The sequence below is a fragment of the Gavia stellata genome, chromosome 26 (genome assembly GCF_030936135.1).
Source record: "Gavia stellata isolate bGavSte3 chromosome 26, bGavSte3.hap2, whole genome shotgun sequence".
NCBI lineage: Eukaryota > Metazoa > Chordata > Aves > Gaviiformes > Gaviidae > Gavia > Gavia stellata.
Window position 1 is genome coordinate 9,374,904 of NC_082619.1, and position 18,471 is coordinate 9,393,374.

Sequence of the window (18,471 nt, forward strand, 5' to 3'; positions counted from 1 at the left end):
CCTTTAGTGACAGAGTCCACCACGCGTGGTCTGGGCAAAGCGACCAAGAGCAGCAAAGCACACAAGCAGCATATAAGCCCATCCTGGGGGACAGCAACAGGCTTACACAGCTAGCTGTGTTTTGCAGGATCACCTGTCAGAAAATGGATGGTCTTTTGTTGTAAACTGCAGCTGTGACTTGTGATCAGACATGATCATGAATTCAAGCAGGTCACCAGCTCATCTGCTGATCCACCACAAATGTCCCTGTGCCCACTCATAGCCTGCCTGGGTGTAAGGAGAACGCGTTAGCTCCAGGCAGTTTTGCTGTGGCTTAAAAGATGCTGAATTTTGGCTCGCCACAGGGTGTAAGATAAGAGAACATCCTGTATCAGTTACTGTGGCTCACCTGAGAGGTGGTAATTTCTTCAGTCTCTGTAGTTTGGTTGTGTTTGATCATGTACCCAGAAATTATCCACAGAAATTACAAAGAGGCAGTTTGGTGGCACCCGCGTTGCACAGCTGTCACGGGAGCTGGGTGATTCCTCTTTGCAAAGAGGCTGTTATCCTTGTCGTATAGATCAGAGAGATTGGGGGTCTCTAGGAGTGCCCTCCTCTGTGTGTGGGACAGAAGTGGGGTCTTAACCCAATGCTGCCTTGTAGCACATGGGCAGGGCAGTAAGGTCAGCGTTAGCTCAGGGTTTGCTGCCTTGTCGTTGTATCCTCTGCCGTTTCATTGCATGGGATCATCATACCCTAAACAGTTGTCACCAGGGCTCGCTCCATAGCGGAAGGCCCTGGGAGGGCAGAGTGCTGCTCCTGGTTTCTCCCAGGCCTGGGGTCTCACCACAGCCATTGCACAGCCTGCCCTCCCAGAGCAGGCAATGTGGGGCCAAGAAAGCAAAGAGGCAGTGAATGGAGCAAAAAGGATCTTTTCTCCCCAGGCTTCCCATTACAGTCATCTTCACACCAACACTAGAAGGAGAGGTGGTCTTCAACCTCAAGTGCAATGTCAAGAGGAAGACCCAGCCCCTCTCCTTGAATATCAAGGCCACCGGCTACAGCGTGAACGCGTCTGTCCGTTGTGAGGACGGCGACGGCTGTGTCACTGAGCTCAGCGCACAGGAGGTCAACGTCATTGATCTCAAGGAGGTGAGCAGCGCTGGTTCCCTGAACCATTTGCCCCACAAAGCCCTGCAAGATTCAGCCTTAACCAGGAGCTTTGCAGATATGTTTGACTAAGAGGGAACGTTTTTTCTCCATCTGTGGGTCTCTAGAGGGAGGGAGATTGGTCTTTCAGACAGGTCATTAGCTGAATGTGAAAGATGAAGGAGCGCTTGCTGGGCCAGCCAGCGCTTTGCATGTGCTCCAAGCCCTAGTCCTCACCGTCTTCTCCCCGCAGGTACAGCTAAACGAGAACATCAAGCGCATCTTCAGCATCCACAATAACGGCAAGGTCAGCTTCGCCTTCTCGTGGGAGCTGAGCGGCCCCCCAGCCCGTAAGCAGGTCCTTGCCATCACCCCTCAGACGGGCACCGTGCAGGCGGAGGGGAAAGCAGAGACCCAGCTGGTGTTTCACCCACAGAAGATGTGCTCTTTAAAGGATGTAGAGCTGACGCTGCAGGTGAGGCACCAGTATTTAATACGGGACCTTCGCCTTCCCTACGCAGCAGCTTGGCAACAGGAGGCCAGGGCTGGGGGTGAGCTCCGTCACTGAAGAGCCTGAACGAGGCAGAGAGGCTCCTGCTGCTGCAATAAAGAGCCTGACAGCTTCTGAATGGAATATTTTAATACTTAAGTGCTTATCCAGGACTACTGTGGGAGGTGCTTTTGTGGCAGGACGTATGCCCCAGGCCCTCTCTGCCCCTAATTTGGAGGGGCTCTAGATGTGCGCGGGGATGGAGCTGTTTCTCCTTGCCAGGCCCCTCCTGAGTCGGGTCCCACAGCTCAGAACGGTCTTGCCAGCACATGGCTGCACAAAGCAGGGCCATGACTCTTCAAAAACCCTTTCCCTCTTAGCCCAAGCATTCCGCCTTCTCTTTCTATTCTGGGGTCCTTTGGTACTTGCTTTTCCTTATTGTCACTGCAGCCAGCTGTCCCCCATCCTCTTCCTCAGCCATCTCTGGTGTTTGGGGTTGTAATTCCCACCTCTTCACCTGGCTCATGCTGTCTTTTGCCCTGCCAGATCAGCAAGGGTCCCACGTTTACCTGCGTGTTCCTGGCCACTGTGGTAGTGCCCGCTGTCCACTTCTCCACCAGCAGACTCGACTTTGGAGCCTGCTTCATCTACCATGCTGGGATGCCACCTGCCCAGCGGACCCTTGTCATCACAAACAAGGCAGACAGGGATATGAGGTAGGCCTTCTCTGCACACTCCTTCAACCCTTGCTTAGCGCATGCCTGCTCCATGTCCTCATGACCACTGTGGGTGAAATCCTGAAGATGCAGGGGGAGGAGAAAGGAGAGCCCCAAGTAGCCCTGATGATGTTGTCTGAGCACACACAGCCTTGTGACACCTCTGCTCCTCTTTGCTGTGCTTTCTGCCAGTTTGAACTGCTTGTTCACCAACACCGCGTACCTGGAGGTGGACTTCCCAGGGCACGTCCTACACCCAGGAGGGACAGTGGAGGTGCCCATCACTTTCTATCCCAGAGAAGTTGCGTCTTACCATGAGCTCATCCCTTTTGCAATCAATGGTCTTTGCCAGCAGACTGTTGAGGTCCGAGGAAGGGGCATGAAAATGAAGGTGAGATGAAATCCAAACCCTAAAACTCCAGGTGGCAGGCAGCCAGCATGGCTTTCTCTCTCATTTTCTTCATCTCTTCCCCAGCCTACCATGTTTTGGTTTTCTGCCATGAGGGTGGCAGAAAACCTTTTCTCCTTCTTTCCCTTCACTTTATATTAATCCCTCCTGCCTCAGGTTGATGTTGTGGAACCACGAGGAAAGGTGGTGAAGCTGGGAGCCCTCTCCATCGGACAGACGGTGAAGAAGATGGTCACCATAGCAAACAAGTGCTGCCCCTCTTACTTTTAAGCTCCGTTTCATGTCCACCATGCCAGAGCTCCAAGAAGCTGGGGTAAGGCTCCTTCCTTCACTTGGAGAGCACTTTGGTGTGCCTGCTGGTAGCTATGAGCTGCTCTGGGCAGGAGCTGGTAGTTACAATTGTAGTAGTAGTCTCCACTCATTTCTTTGGGCAGGTTCTGTGCTTGAACCCCACCACCGAACTAAGTCTGAAGCCCAAAGGAGACACCTGTAAAGTGGAGGTGACCTTCTCCCCAAAACGCTGCATCCAGCCATTCACCGAAGAAGTGACGATGGAGTGCAATGGCCTGGTGCGCTCCCTCTTCATGGTGCGGGGCTCCTGCCAGGGCATCCATGTGAGCTTGGACCAGGAACACCTCAGCTTTGGAGCGGTGGTGCAGCAGAGCTACACGTCCCGGCGCATCATCATGCAGAACACGGGCGACATAGGAGTCAAGTAATGCAAAACCCTGTTCTCTCTGAGGGCTGAGAGCTTGGATGAGGGCTGGATGGAGCTGTAGCTTGCCCAGATAGTTCCCCTCTGCTTTTCCGTCCCAGTGGAGAGTTGGGCAGCCAAGGCTGTGCCGTCAGGCCCTGGAAGTTAGCAAGGGATACAACCAAAACCTTGTTTACAGATGGGTGCAGCTGAGTCCTGGCCAGCCTGAAGCCTTATTGCCAGGTGGCTCAGCGTCATGCCTGAAATCTGGTGGAAAAGCCCACAAGAGGATTAGAAACGGCACGTTGCGTTCGCAGCCTCCCCATTGCTAATCCTTCCTTCCTGTCCTTGTGCTTTCCTTGTCAAGGTTTAAGTGGGACATCGCGAGCTTCAAGCCAGATTTCTCCATCAGCCCCGCCAAGGGTTACATCTCCCCAGGAATGGATGTCCCCTTCGTTGTGACCTTCCACCCCTCTAAGCTGAGCCACGCTATCCAGTACGAGGACCTGAAGTGCTTCATCCAGGGCAGTGAGCCGCTCCGGCTTACGCTGGCAGGATGCTGCATGGAGACCCCTGTGACCAAAGAGGTAACTGGAGCAGAGACAGGATGGGTCCTCTCCTTGCACCACCGTTTGCACCACATCTCTCCCAGGGCAGGGACTGGAGGATATTTACGTGCCTAGACTCGCTCCTGCCTGTCATCCTGCCTGGGTATCCCAGAGACCTGAAAAAACCGTTGGGCAGGATTCCCAAAATTTCTGAGCCCTGTAATTGCCTTCCTCCCCTGTTAACGGTGCTGCTCCTCCAGCGAGCACCTCAGCTGTCCTGGCTCTGCATTGCAGCACCCTTGCTGCAGGGACACCCTGCAGGGCTCTTCTGAGACCCTCCCCACAGAGCTGCCCAGCTGTACTCCCAGTATTGCACCCGCAGCCACACTTTTCCTCCCTGTCGGGACTGGGGAGGGCATTCAGCGCTAGGAGTGGGCAAGGCGTCTGCATCCAGCTCCTAGGGCACAGGGATGCAGCGTTGGAGGACTCCTGGCCCTCACGGGCATCGCAGGAGGGTGCAGCTGTGGGGTGTTGGCTCTTGCTCCCAAAAGAGAGCCCGGAGCTGCTCTCCAGCCTGCCCACGAAGGCGCTGTTCGGCTGCAGGTCTTGCCCTTGCACAGGAGAGATTTCCTTCCAGGACTCCCCATTTTCTTTCTCCCCTCCTTGGGAGGCGGCATCCCCCTTCACCCAGCATGCAAAACACCCCTTCCTCTCCCTCTCTAAGAACCGACAATTTGGTTTACACCAAAATCTATGGCTGAAACGGAAATTTTGCGTACGACGAGGAAAAGCTGCTCCCTGTGCGTAGAGCTAGTCAGAGTCCGAGTGGAAAGGATTCCTCGGTATGACCAAGCAGCCTCTGTGCTCCTCTGTTGCAGACACTGATTTTCGCATGCGACGTGCGCCAGGAGCACAGCCAGACCATCCTCCTGTCCAACCCAAGCAATGAGGCCTGGACCGTGCAACCTGTCATTGAGGGGGAACACTGGAAGGGGCCTGAATTTTTCCATCTAGAGGCCAATCCACAAAACAAGCCCTACAAGATCACTTACCAACCCCTAACCATGAGCTCTGAGAAGAAGCACCATCAGGTATGTGAGCTGTGCCAGCACGCTGACACTCATGACCCTCATAGCTCACCCAGCTCACCAAAGCTCACCCAGCTTTGGGCAGGAGGGTTGGACAAGATGACCTTCAGAGGTCCCCTCCAAGCTGAAATTATCCTGTGATCCCATGTTGGAAGCTGGATTTCTTGGTGGCTAGAGGCCAGGTGTAAGGAAACTGCAGGTGGGAATTCTGGACTGACCATTAAATGTGTTGGAGCAGCTAACCTGAAAAACCAGGTTGTCTGAAGGTCCAGGAAATGAAGTTCGTTCTGTGCAGCTCCTGGTCCCTGCCTGTGCAGCCCAGGGGGGCTCGGAGACCCCCCCCATGCTCAGCCCTGTGGGCTGCACAGGCTCCCCAAGCCCTGGGCGCGACTGCTTCTGCCAGCACTGCCCTGCTGGGGTCCTTTTGCAGCATGCAGGGAACGAGAGGGGCGAAGCTGCCCTGCCATTTCTCAGTGCCCCCCCTCACCATGAGCAGTCGGGTGGGAAACGACACAGACATCTCTCTTGACGTCACCTTTGGTGATGTGGGAGCTTTGGAAACAGCCCTTCCTGCAGGTCTCAGGCTGGGCAGGTATGGTGACTGGCCCCTCTGTTTCCGTGAGCACTATTTCTGAGATGCACCAGGGACAAGCTCTTAAATCAAGGGGGTCAATTCCGAACGGCTCCGGGGTGCTGGAGGTGGGTGTCAGACACCTGCCCCTTGGCCCCCTCTAGCTGATCTTACACCACACCAGAATTTAGGCCAGCGCAAGAGTGGAGGCCAGAGACTTCTGGGCTCAATCTCCAGGGTGCGGAGCAGATCTGTGCCCTGTAGGGTTGCATAGGCTCAGTATCTTTTTAATGTACAGCCTTGCTGAAAACTGCAGGACTCTTCCTGCTGCTCTGGAGGCAGAGGAGGTGCTGCAGGCAGGTGGCTGTGACCCATTGGCACCCGATGAGTACTGGTTATGAGCTTCTCGTGGCCCACCCTGGCTGGTGGGACCCTGCTGTGTTAGCTTACAGGCTGCTCTCCTGGCAGTAATGCTGGGGCTAATCCCAGCACTGCCGGGGCAGTCAAGCTTAGTAGGGACTGCCACCCCCTTACCACGGCTGTCCCTGCACAAGCACAGGGCTGGCAGCTGACGTGCCCACGTTAGTAAGGCAAGTAAAAGGGTGCTAGGACGGTCAGACCAGCTCTGCTGCAGGGCTGGTGCTTCCTTGCCTTGCCCAGACGTGTTGCCTCTGTGTCCCGTGGCTGTGCCAGCCCGAGCGGGTATGACACTGCCATCTCCACCTGCGTGGGACACAGGGCTGCGGTCACAGCTCTGCCAGCTGGACCTGCTCAAAGCTGCTCAAATGACAGCCTGAGACATGGGACTGGCCAGGTGTGCTCGCGAGCCAGTAACTCGTCCAGACAGAGAGCAGGAGAGCTCACTTATCCTATTTCTTGTCTCTAGGGCTCCATCTTCTTCCCATTGCCGGATGGGACAGGCTTGTACTACCTCTTGCAAGGGACTGCTGAGGCCCCAAAGTGTTCAGGGACCATTTTCCGGCAGGTACCATGTCGGACTTCCTACACTGAGCTCATCCCTGTTTCCAACTGGCTGAACAGACCGCAGAGGTGAGTCCGGCCCAGGAAGTCTCGTCCCATCAGCAATCCCTGCAGCAGCGCAAGGAAGGGCTTCCCACTGCCCGGAAGGTCCTTCCTGCAAGCTTTTTACTCTCCTTGGCCCATTTCTGGCCATAGGTGTCTGGGATCACCCTACCCACGTTCTGCGTATGCAGACCCATCCTGGAGGGTTTTCCTCCGAGGGGATGAGAGCTGGCTCCCTCTGCCTGAGGCATTGAGGGTGTGAGGAGCTGTGTTGTGCCCCCCCACGATGGGTATCCTATGGGAGTCCTTCCCGTTGAGCTTCACTGCATTCTTCTCACCCACAGGTTCCTCGTGGTAGTGGACATACTCAAACCGGAAAACCTGGAAAGCAGTTCTGTGCTGCAGGGGCTGGACTACATTGTCGTGCCAGGCTCTGCCAAAAAGGACTACAAGCTCACGTTCCTCTCCTACAAGGAAGGAGTCTTTAACGCAACGGTAAGTGTGGACACCAGACTGTGGAGCCCTTCAAGGAGCTGTTTGCTCACTGAGAAGCTACGTGCCTGTTTTCATACCTCCACGTGCCCACTGGTGGGCTTGTAGGTGTCCTGGGTGGGTACTGAACAGCAGGCACCTCTCCACGTGCCCCACTCACGTGTCAGTCTCTGCGAGGGTCCCAGTGGGGGCTGCGGAGCACAGGTGGGTCAGGCCATTGGTGAGCTGGAAGCAATAGGCAATCAGGAGACTCCAGAGTGGAAATACCACACGTGCTTTCCCCAGTCTGGCACTCTTCCTGGGTGGCTGCTTAGCACCGTTCTTGGAAGTAGGGTGCTGAGCTTGGGGGGTTCTTTGGGCTGGCTTAGCACAGCTGGTATATTTTTATATAGTGCTTCCCTTTTTCTCTCATTCAGGTGACCTTCCTCAACGAGGTGACCAAAGAGTACTTGTTCTACACGGTGACTTTCAAGGCCACCGCTTCGGGACCCCTCAGCACTGTTGAAATGACCGCCACTGTTCGGCAGAGAGTGTCTTCCACCGTCAAAGTGGAGAACCCTCTGCCTGTCCCGGTGACGTTTGCCACAGATTGCAAAGTGCCCGATGTCAACGTTCCCCCACATTTCACTGTTCCTGCACAGTCGGAGGTAGGAGCAAAGCTCGTCCTGTACGCTCTCCTCTTCCTGCAGCCTTTCTGGGAGTGGGTGCTCTGCCCTACATGAACCATCTGGGGCTTCTTTCCAAGGGTGACAGCTCCAACCTGCTAGTAATCTGGAGGTGAAGCAGTGTGTGAGAATATCCCTAGCGGGAATCGCCCTGTGTTGGTGGAGTCTGCCATGCTGCCCCTTGTGATATGCTCCCATCAGGCCTCACGTGGCAGGTCCTTGTGCCACGTGCTCCTTACTTAGCGTGGGTATTTTCAGTTTGGAGTGGCTGCAGGGCATGCCTCACCCCACTGGCAGGGTGTTTGCAGCCTGGATTGACAGGAGGCGTTGTGTGACCTGGGGGAGTATAGGGGCATTTTAGGGTGGGAAGCTTCTGGGGTAGTGCTGGAGGGCACTCAGATGTTGGGCACTGTCCCCCAAGTGAGCTGTCCCCCACATGCAGCAGGGCTCTGACCCAGAGAGAAGGAGTTGGAGCGAGGGAGGGTGCTGGGCTGCCTTCCAGCACTGCGTGAGCCCACCAGGGACCGATTTCCCCCATCCTGGGCCCTGCCTTCCCCATCTCTGCCTGACCCAGTGGCTTTTCCCTTCATCCCTCCCAGGCTGACCTTGTCTTTGAGTACCAGCCCATGAAAATAGGCGAGAGCAGCGGGCGCCTGGTGCTCCAGAGCAGCGATTTGGGCTCTTTCTACTACAACCTGCATCTGAAAGCCACCACGAGCAGGACGGAGAAGCCCCTCTACTTCCGCACCACCCTGGGCTCTAGTCAGACCATCACCACCAAAATCACGAATTACGCCCGACAGAAGACAGACTACCTCCTCCAGGTGACCGCAGCTTTCCCTGGGCTCTTTTGGGGGGAGGCAGCTCATCTGGCCAGCATCAGCCCTCTCTGTGGAGGGATCCTGCCCTGGCGTAGCCAGGGCGGCCACGTGAGCCCGGGGGTCTTCCCACCGACACTGGATCTGTCTCTAGCTGGACTGTCCTCACTCGCAGACCCCTCTCTGCTGCCCTTGTTGGAGCCGCTCTTGCAGGTTCTGTGGGGTCTGGACTTCCACCTTAAACCCCAGCTCTGGCAGAAGGGTCTCTTGGGGTTTGGGTGCAGGGTTGTCCCTGCTCGGCAGGTTTGGACAGTCCTCGTGGCCGTTGATCGTGGGTGCTCACCAGGGGTATGGTGTGGGTGGGACAGCTGCAGTGACAGGCAGGGGAGAGGGACCCCGGCCTGCGTGATGGCGGGGGACCATCGCTTTCTCCCCGAGGTGCCGGCTCTGCTTTTGTGACCCGCCACCCCGTCTCTTCTCTCCCCTGCGCAGACCGACTGCCCCGACTTCCAGACAGAGAGAACCATCAGCGTGGCCCCCGCCAGCCCCGGGGGCTCGGCGGTGAGCGTGGAGGTGACCTACGAGCCCTGCCAGCTGGGCGAAGTCAGGGCCACGCTGCGGCTCTCCTCCCGGCTCGGGCTCGGGGGGGAGTACAGCATCCCCCTCTTCGGCCTCGCCCTCCCGCCCAAGCCCCAGGGCCCCTTCCCCGTCAAGGCCGGCGGCACCACCTCCATCCCCTTCAGAAACGTCTTCCTCCAGCCCACGGCCTTCCAGTACAGGGTGGAGCACCCGGCCTTCACCCTCAGGGGCCCCGAGAGCTGGCGCTCCAAGAAGACTGCCCTCATCACCGTCGCCTTCCAGGGTGCCCCGGCCCCCGTCGCCACCAGGATGGTGGTCTCCTGCCCCGGGGCTGCCGGCGGTCAGGGGCCGGGGGTCTCCTGGGTGTACTACCTCCGGGGTCTGCCCCCTCCCCCGTGACTCGTGCCCCTCTATGGTCCCTGGGACAAGCTCCTTAGTTAACTGCGGGGGTAATTAAAGGTCTCTTTGGCATAAACCCAGCAGCGCGTCCCATCCAGCCCGTGCTGAGGCGAGGGGAAGGGCCCGATCCGCGGCAGGGCGCCCCTAGCGGCGGGGTGGGGCGCAGCCGGCGGCCTCCGCGCCGCGCGGGGGCGCTGCGGAGCGCGACGGCGGGGTCACGTGGGCGGGCCGGCGGCGCGGGGTCACGTGGCCGCCGATGGCGGCGGCGGCGGGTGCGGGGCCCGGCGGGGCCGTGATCGGTGATCGCCGGGCGGGACGTGGCGCCGCTGTCGCCCGGCGTGGTGCGGGCGCTGAACGCCACGCGCTACGAGCAGAGGAAGGTGGCGGCCCTCGAGGTGGAGAAGTGAGCGGCGGGGGCTGCCGGGAACCGGGAGGGGAGCGGGGCGGTGCCGCTCCGGGCTGCCCCGGGGCCCGGCGGGGTGGAGGCCGGCCCGGCGGCCCGGGGAGGGCTGGAGGGGGTCTTGGGGCCGCCTGCGGCCCCGGGGTGGTGGGAGCCGGCACGGGATGGTGGGGGGCGGGCGGGGGTCCCGCCGTGCAGCCGTGGGTCTGGGGCGGGAGGGGACCGGCCCGGCTCCCCGGTGGGAGCTGGGGGCTTCGGGGGAGGGGGGCACCCCGCAGAGAGCCGGAGGGCCCGCGGGAGGGGGAACTGGGGGGTTCCGGGGGAAGGGGTCACCCCAGGGGGAACTGGGGGGGTCCGGTAGAAGGGTTTGCCCCGGGGGCACCCGGGGGAAGGGGTCACCCCGGGGGGCTGCAGCCCTGGGGGGCTGCGGGCCCGGGGAAGGGGCTCCGGTGACAGGGTGACCCCGTCGGGGGACAGTGCCCAGGGCGGTGCCCGGGCGGGAGGGGCTCTCCCGCAGAGCTCGGCGCCTCCCAGCCCCGTACCGCCGGTCGCTGAGGTTTGTCTCCGAGCCCGGCAGCTTCTGGGCGCAAGCGGGGACCCCCCGGCTCGGGGCGCGTGTCCCAGGGCAGGAGTCGTGCCCGTGAGCCCCTCGAAGAAAGCCCGGCGTGACGGTGGGTCCCCAGCGCACGGCGCTGCGCAAAATAAGCACGCGAGTAGCGTGACGAGTCAGAAACTCATCGGGAACACGGTACTCGCTCTCCTGCGACGCTCGCGGAGGTGGCCGCCTCTGTGCCCAGCCCTGGCCGGGGGACGCGAGGGTCCCACCAGGCAGCGGGCAGGAGCCGCAGCGGGCGCGGCAGGCTGGCGCTGGGGCGCCCGTCTTGCGTCAGCCTGGGTTCATCACCTCGTGCTGCTGTCCCGCCTCTCCCCGAGGTCTCGCCCGAGCTTGTCCCGCGCTCAATCCGTCTGCAGAGGTGGGACGCGCCTGCTGTCGCCCCCGGCTTTTGGGTGTCGCCTTTACTTCGCTGCTGTTTTGGCAGAGCTTGGGCCTTCCTTTCAGAGCATCCCAGTCTGCAGGCATCCGCTGGCACGGCCGTGCCTCCTCTACCATTGCCCGTACGCGTTCTCTGCACGTCTTCTCGCTCTGGCTGCGTTGGTCTGGGGGCTCTGCGCTGCTCTGGTCCACAGCTTTGCCTGGGAAGGGCTGTGTCCTCCCCAGGCACTGCCTGATTGCTCACGGAGGAGATCCGAAGCATCTCCTCGGGGGACAGCCCAGTGCAGGGCTGGGAGCCACGATCCGAGCTGGAGGGTGGATTTCGGGTAGGAGGTGCAGCTGTGGTGAACCTGCGGCTGTGGTGAACCTGCGAGGGGAGCAGCCCGTGACGCGGGGATGGAGCTGCTCTGCTCAGGTTTCAGTGGGGGACGTGGGAGGGATGGGGGGTGGGAACTGTGCGCCTCAAACGTGGAGGGTGTACCTGGGCAGCAGAGAAAAATGCTTCTTGGGATGGGGTGAGTGTTTACTCAGGTACAAAGCCGCTGCATCCAGCCCCTTTTTCTGTTCAACATGTTTATCTTCTGCTCATTTTCTCTTTTTTTCCCGGGAACAGTTTCTTAAAGGTGGGTTCTGGTGGACGTGCTGCCCTGTCCTCCCAGCTGTAGCCACAGGGATGCTTCAGTAACTGCCCCTTTGCTGCTGTGCGGGGTGATGCTCCTTATCCAAGCAGCTCTGCTCCGACCTATTTTGCCCCAGGATTAGGGTTTCGTGCTTGGCTTACGCCAACCAAAGTCTGATTCTGGGATGAGCCAGTTCAACTGATCAAGCTGGTAAACCCAGTTTGGGAAGGGCATAAGGGGGAGAAAGGCAAGGGCCGACCCTTTTTGCAGAGGTGCAGATTTAGATCACCTTAAACTCATCACAGAACACCACCAGCACCGTCTCTCCCACGTCTACGGCATCGAGCGAGGAGGGACTTGCTGCCTCTCAGCTCAGGTACCTCCTTGTCCTCTGGCTGATAACGCGGGAGCAGCTTTTGCTGCCTGCAGACTCTCCGATGCTGCACGTTGCTGTTGGGTGCCTTTTGCCTCGTTATTTAAATCTTGAGCCCTTTAAACTCTTGAAGGAAGCCTGTGAAGTTATTCCTGTTCAAACAAAGCTCCGTTCGTTAAATCCAGGCGGTAGAAGGGTCACCCCGTCAGTCCGTGCTGCTCGAGCTCGGTGTGTTCCTCCTGCTGGAGCCTGCTGCCGGGGTGGGACTGGAGATCGGAGCTTTTGCCCTAAATCAGCAGTTGGTGAGAGTAGGTTGGGCTGTAGCTGTTGGAGAATTCGTCTCCTGAGTGGGGACACTGAGGGGCAGCTGCGTGATGCCCCCAGGGAGAAAGGGGGCAGCTGTTTTGCTCAGAGCGGGGTGAGAACAGAGCTGGTGTTTTGGGGGGAAAAGTTCATAAACATTTTCTATAACGATTTTCCTGGATTATAAAGTGGGTGACTGGTGGGTGGCGCACCCGTCTAGGGAGGGCAGCGTGAGATTCAGTAGAGCGCTTAAAAAAAAACCTGTGCAGAGTTAGATAGTGGAAGCTTTTGTGCCTTTATCAAAGATTAAGGTTAAGATCCTTATTTAGGTTGAGGAGTCTGCGTTATGGATAGAAGTCAAGGAAAAAAGGTGCTGTATTGGCCGGGAATCGAACCTGGGCCTCCCGTGTGGCAGGCGAGAATTCTACCACTGAACCACCAATGCTCCAGCTGTGTGCTGCTGCCTGCACAGCTGCCTGCACAGCTGCCTGAGCCTCCCCGCTGGCCAGTGGCTCGGCCGCAGGGAGAGCAGGGGCTGAAGGGCTGGCCGGGCAAGCGGGGACCTTGAGGCAGTTGTGTAGACTGGAGCAGGGTTATAGGTCTCTTCATTTAAGCGCAGCTGAGATGTTAAATATCTCTGGGTAACGAGCTGCAGGTTTCTGGGGAGGAGGGGGTATTGCATGTGGAAACCTTGTCTGCTTTTTGTTAAGGTTCACGTTGTGTAAGAGTACATACGATATACGGAATATCAGCTGAAGCGATGCGTGGGTGGCTGGAAAGGTCCAAAATCTTGGCGCTGGGCGTGGGTCTGGCAGGCAACGATTCATACCGAGCCCCTGGTGTGTTCTGAGCGGTTCTCTGCTGCTGTCTTGTGCTGTGTCAGGCATAAATAATCCTCATAAATGCCTTCTTGGAGAGGGTGTTTGACTGAACACCTGGTGACTTCTTTTCTGCAAGCACACAGCCCAGGTGAGGTGGCCCTTGAGAGTCCATCCCGGGCGAGGAGTTCATGAATGGTGTAGGAGGCTGCAGGCTGGGAGCAGCAGGAGGGCAGCGAGCCGCTGTTGGATGTGAGCAGGGAGGAGGGGAGAGCTCTAGTTTCACTTGTGGGTTGTTCCTCGAGTGTTCCCTGTTTCGGTACCGCTTTCCCTGGTGTTTGTCGTGGCCGAAAATCCCCGTTTCTGATGGCTGCGGGGAGCTGAGCTCCCGAGCGTTTGTATCAGGCAGAACCTACAGTGCCCTGGGTGCTTTCCTCTTCTCTCCTCAGGCTGGTGCGAGAGTTTGTGGCCCAGAACAACATGTCTCAAATCAAACACGTGATCCAGATCCTGTCGCAGGAGTTCGCGCTCTCCCAGCACCCCCACAGCCGGAAAGGGGGACTCATTGGCCTGGCCGCTTGCTCCATCGCCTTAGGCAAGGTAGGTGCGGGTGGGTTTTTTTGGCTTGTGCGGGTTGTGGTGGGAGAACGGCGGCTTCTCCTGGGTCAGCATGATGGCGAGACTCAGGCTGGTGGCCCCACAGCTCCCCGGCTCCCTCCCTGCATTGCAGCACACGGCTGGGTCATGTTTGTGTCTCCCCATCGCACCCAGCCACGTCCTTTGGGCAACTTCCTCAGCAGCTCCCTAGGCGTGGTTTAAGGGCATCTGCCCATCCTCTGTCTCCAGCAGCTGGACTAGACTCAGCAGGTCGAGTACTAATTCGTGTTAACGGAGCTGAGAAGAGGTGTAGCCCTTCTATCTCCCACCCCCAGCTCAACCGGCTCCGGCAGCGCGGGCAGGGCCTTTGGGAAGCGGGGTTAAGGTACAGGCCAAACGGTGGCAGAGGCGTAGGCCAAGTAAGCAAGTGGCTTAAGGTGTCAAGCTGCGTTAGCTTGAGCTAGCAGCTTGGCGGAAGTTTGACTTGCTGAACACGTGGGCCGGTCAGTCCAGTTCTGGAAGTGTTATGTTGATGTCCCTTGCATGGGAAGTCAGCTGATTTCTGTCCCAATTAAGGTATTTCTCTAGAACTTCCCTCTTGTTAACAAAACCAAGCTCAATAAGTTGCCCCCAGGGCTCTGCCAGAGCATCCAGGTCCCCATGGAGGCGAGCACGGACTCTGCAGGCTCACGGCTCCGTCAGGCTTTTGAGTCAAGCCATGGGGCTGGTTTTCGAAAGCGCTTGCAAGGGAAGGAGTAGTTTTGGTCCGTAGCAAGGTGTACGTCAAAGAAAGCAGAGGGCTCGGGCTTCCCCTCCCCCTCCCCCTCCCCAAATACCTCCTTGGCATCCCGCCCTGCGACTGGCATCAGGTGGCATGCGTGTTAAGCTCCCACTACGCTAATTAAACACATTTAAAGAGGTGCTCTGAGCTGTGACAGTGCTCGTGCTCCTGCCTGGCCCTCGCACGCCCACAGCGGGGACGAATGGGGGATTTGCAAAAGCAGGCGGGAGGACGGGGAGTTTTCAGGCTGTAGCTTGGTTTTGGGTGATTGTGGCTGTGTTACCAAGTGACCCCCCCACCCCCTGCTGTATTTGCTGATGCTGTGAGCGTGTGTTAGCAAATCCAGGCGGGATTTGCCCCGGGGAGGAGAGGAGAAGCCCCCAGCCCCGCTGCCTTCCCTCTGCTCCCCATCCCCTCCCGGCCACAGGCTGAAATCTGGTGGCTGTAAAGGGGCGGAAAAGAAAGGTCTTGGCAAGATCAGAGGATAAAAGTTGCTGTGCCGGGGAACCTGAAAAGAGGTCCGGTTAAATTGGTGTGGGAAGATTAATGGTGGGTTTTCTTTTCTTTTTCTGTCTTTAAGGCCGGTGGAGGCGGTGGGGACACGCAAGTTTGCTTTTCACACCGTGTGTGTCTGGGGCTCGGCCAGCCTCGCTGCTGGCCGCTCTTGGCTCCGGGAGTGCCTGCCCGTGCTGGCCTCCCCTCCCCTGGCTACGGCTAAGAGGTTCGGAGGGAGGACAAAAAAAAAAAAACAAACCAAAATAAATTAAGCCCTCTGGGGAAGCCTCGGTGCGCGCTGCGGCAGCGCGGGGCTGTGTTGGAGCAGGAGGAAGCACCCCACAGCATCCTTCCTGGTCCCCCCCGGGTCGCTCCTCTACCCCCCTGCCTTGCTGATCCTGGTAATGCCGGGGGGTTTTCCACAGCCACCCTGATCTTGGTCCCTTTTGAAGAAGTGTTTTGCAACCCTTAATCTTTCTCTTCTGCTTCTTGGTGGCATCTTGCTTCAGCTGGATTCCCCTCTTCTCCCTGGCGAGAATAACCTTGTTCCTGGTGTTGGGAGCCCCGTTTCATTGCCCTGGGACAATCCGAGGCTGCCTGTGAGCCCCTCCCTGCTGCACGCAGGCATTTTAATCTTTTAAAAAAAACCTTTTCCCATAAATACCAGCAAGGACAGCATCTTCAGGAGCTCAGGCCCTATCCCTGCCATCGTGCGTGCCCCAGGAGCTGCTGCCACCGCCTGCCTGGCTGTCCTGGGAGTCAGCACGTGCTGCAGGGTGCTAAGTCTCGCTCCCCAAGGGTCTGCAGCGGATTTGGGGTCACCTCCCCTTCCTCTGCCTCTGGCCAAAACGCTGGGGTGACCCTGGCCCATGGCAAAGTCCTCCCAAGGAGCATCAAGGTGATGCTTTGCACGCGGGAGGTGCGTCCATCCACCACACGCCATTCGGGGGCTGCTTTTCCCCCTGCTTTTCCCCCTGCTTTTCCCCCTGCTTTTCCCCCTGCGGTGCTGATAACCTGCTCCTTGTCCCCTGGCCCTGCAAAGAGTTCACCCTCCTCCGTGCTGCCCTTCGTCCCCGTGCCGGGACCAGCTCGCGACGGCGGCCGGGTCTCCCCATCCATCATGATGCTCCTTCCAATTCACGCTAACCAGCCCCACGCTCACCCGGAGCAGGGGCACAGCGCCCTACATCTCATCGCCACCGGGAAACCTTCATGGAAATCCCTTCTGGGCCGGGAAAACATCTTTGGTGGCTGCTCCTCCGGGCTGGCGGTCGGGATCATGCCCTCGCCCAGCGGCTGGGAACAGCTCTGGCCCTTGTGCTCCAGCGCTGTCGGGTCCGACGGCCGCTCGGCTCCTGACGGATGGGACCGACTCGCTCCTGGAGCAGCCGGCCCGTTGCCATGGCAATGGCAGGATATTGCTTTCTTACAGCCTCCTCGCTCGCACAAAGCCAGCTGCTGGCTCCAGCTTTGCTTAGCGCAGGGATGTGCAGCGCATACCAAGCGCTCCTGGCTTTCCTCCGTCCCCGGCTGGGAACCCACTCCGGAGCATGCGGGGAAGAAGCAGCAGGAGCCGGAGCTCCCTGCCTCTTTCCCACGGCTGGAAAACCCCAGGTCTTCGCGGCCGCCTGCTCCTCCTCCTCCTCTTCCTCCAGGTGCTCGTGCACCCGTCCCTCCTGCTTCTTATTTCCTCCACGTTTTCCGATTGCAAAATCCAGCCCATGCTGCTTTTTCTACCTCCTGCCTGTGACCTACATGTCTGGCTTGGGGAGCCACCCCTTAGCCTCTTCAAAGCTGGAGAGGTCGAGCCGTGCCCTCGGTGGTGCCCGTCACTGCTGCCCTGGCAGCCTGGCTGGAGCATCCCGAGCCCAAGCAGCATCTCAGAGATAGGGCTCAGCACAGGGCTCTGGGAGGCTGGATCAAGGATCCGACCTTACGGGATAAGACATGGCTCTAAATGCTTTGGGAAGCAGCAGGAGTGATTTTTGCCCAGCCCAGGGCCTTGGTTCTGTTTCCTGATGCTGCGGGAGCTGCTGGTGAAAGCTACACTGGACGATAGCCCGAGCGTTCGGCTGGGTGGGGGGGCTCTAGGGGGGCATCGTGGCAGCAGCAGCAAATGCAGCAGGGTGGCAATCACAGGCGGCTGGTTCGTGCGGTACAGCAGCCATATGTTGATACAGCCTTGGCATGGTAGGATACGTCATCCTGGTTGTGTTGGCATGCGTGCTGCGTTCAGCAAAATCAGTAGCATGAGCAAGAGTCCCGGCTCCCACCCGCCTGCCGGCCCCAGTAGCCAAGCCCTGAGTCTCTTTGCCAGTTTTAGCCAAAGACAATGAGACTTGGAAACCTCCATGGGTATTATTTCCCCAGCTGTGAGAGCTTGAGACCCAAATTAGTGCCTTCCCCTGCTCGAAGGCTGCACGTTCAGCTGAGCCGCGTGATGAGCCACTAGAGAATCTACGTAGGGCATTGAGAGGTCTGCTCAGGGGCATCCTCTGCTTGAAATGAAACCATCAGCATTGCTTTATCTGAGCCACTGGTGCTTGAAAGCCCGCAAAGCCAGGCGGAGAGGGAGGAACAAGGTCTTTCCTCTGCCGAGGACCGTAGCATCGCTTCCCTGGAAGAGGTTGAAGGCTGGCGGTGCCAGTGACGTCCCATGATGGCAACGAGGTCCCATCCCTGACAGCGTCACGGAGGTGCCATGTTCTTCGGGGACAGCAGCATCATAGCTCCTGATGGCACAAGTTGTTGTTATCTTATGGTTTTTTCATCCCTGGGGGAGTCACGGGTTGGGACTTAATCATGTCAATGAGGCAGAGGGTCTTCCCAAGTGTGCTGGAGCCTCGTGGTGCCTGCGGCAGGCTGCTTCCCCACGGCCGGCTCTGCGCTGAAGCCTGGACACCTTGATGCCTGCTCAAAGGCTGCTGGGGCCTTAAAAATCAGCCCTAATTACAAAAAAACCCACCACCCCACCAGCTTAAGATATCTGCAGCAGAGAAACCCAGGGGCTCCTCTTTCTGATTTTCATGTTTTCAAGTTCTGCATGATCAAAAAAAAAAAAAGATGTAATTGACCTTTTTTTCGGGGTAAGGGGGTTGTTTTGGTAGCTTAGAAGCTAAAACTCCCGTATAACTGCAGCTCCTCAGAAAGGTGCCTTTGTGAGAACATGTGGAAAGCCTGGGTTGCGGTGCTGGTGGGCAAGGGGTGGTCGGGGATGTGCTGTGCTGGATGCTGATGGGTTCGATGTGGCAATTGGCCCTTTTTGGCAGCCTTTCTGCTCCGCACAGCCCGGCTACACTCCGGGCATCAGGGCTGGCTGATGAAATATCTAGACCCAAGGACACTTGAATGAGGGGGGACCCAAAATAGCCTGAGACATGAGAAGGGTTGAGGACAAAAAAAAACCAACCCACCCTGTCATAACTTCTCCAGAAATGCTATATATAGACTAATTCGGTGACTTCTGGAAG

The 18,471-nt window shown here is 58.3% G+C and overlaps 1 non-coding gene and 1 pseudogene across 1 annotated transcript; one reads left to right on the plus strand and one right to left on the minus strand.

The window, feature by feature from the left end:
• The window catches only part of LOC132319254 (hydrocephalus-inducing protein homolog), a 121,355-nt pseudogene extending 111,735 nt beyond the window's left edge, over nucleotides 1-9,620 (plus strand).
• A 3,064-nt stretch (nucleotides 9,621-12,684) lies between these two features.
• Nucleotides 12,685-12,755, minus strand: TRNAG-GCC (transfer RNA glycine (anticodon GCC)). Its single transcript has one exon. It is a non-coding gene; the product is annotated as a tRNA-Gly (tRNA).
• Nucleotides 12,756-18,471: the final 5,716 nt, after the last annotated feature.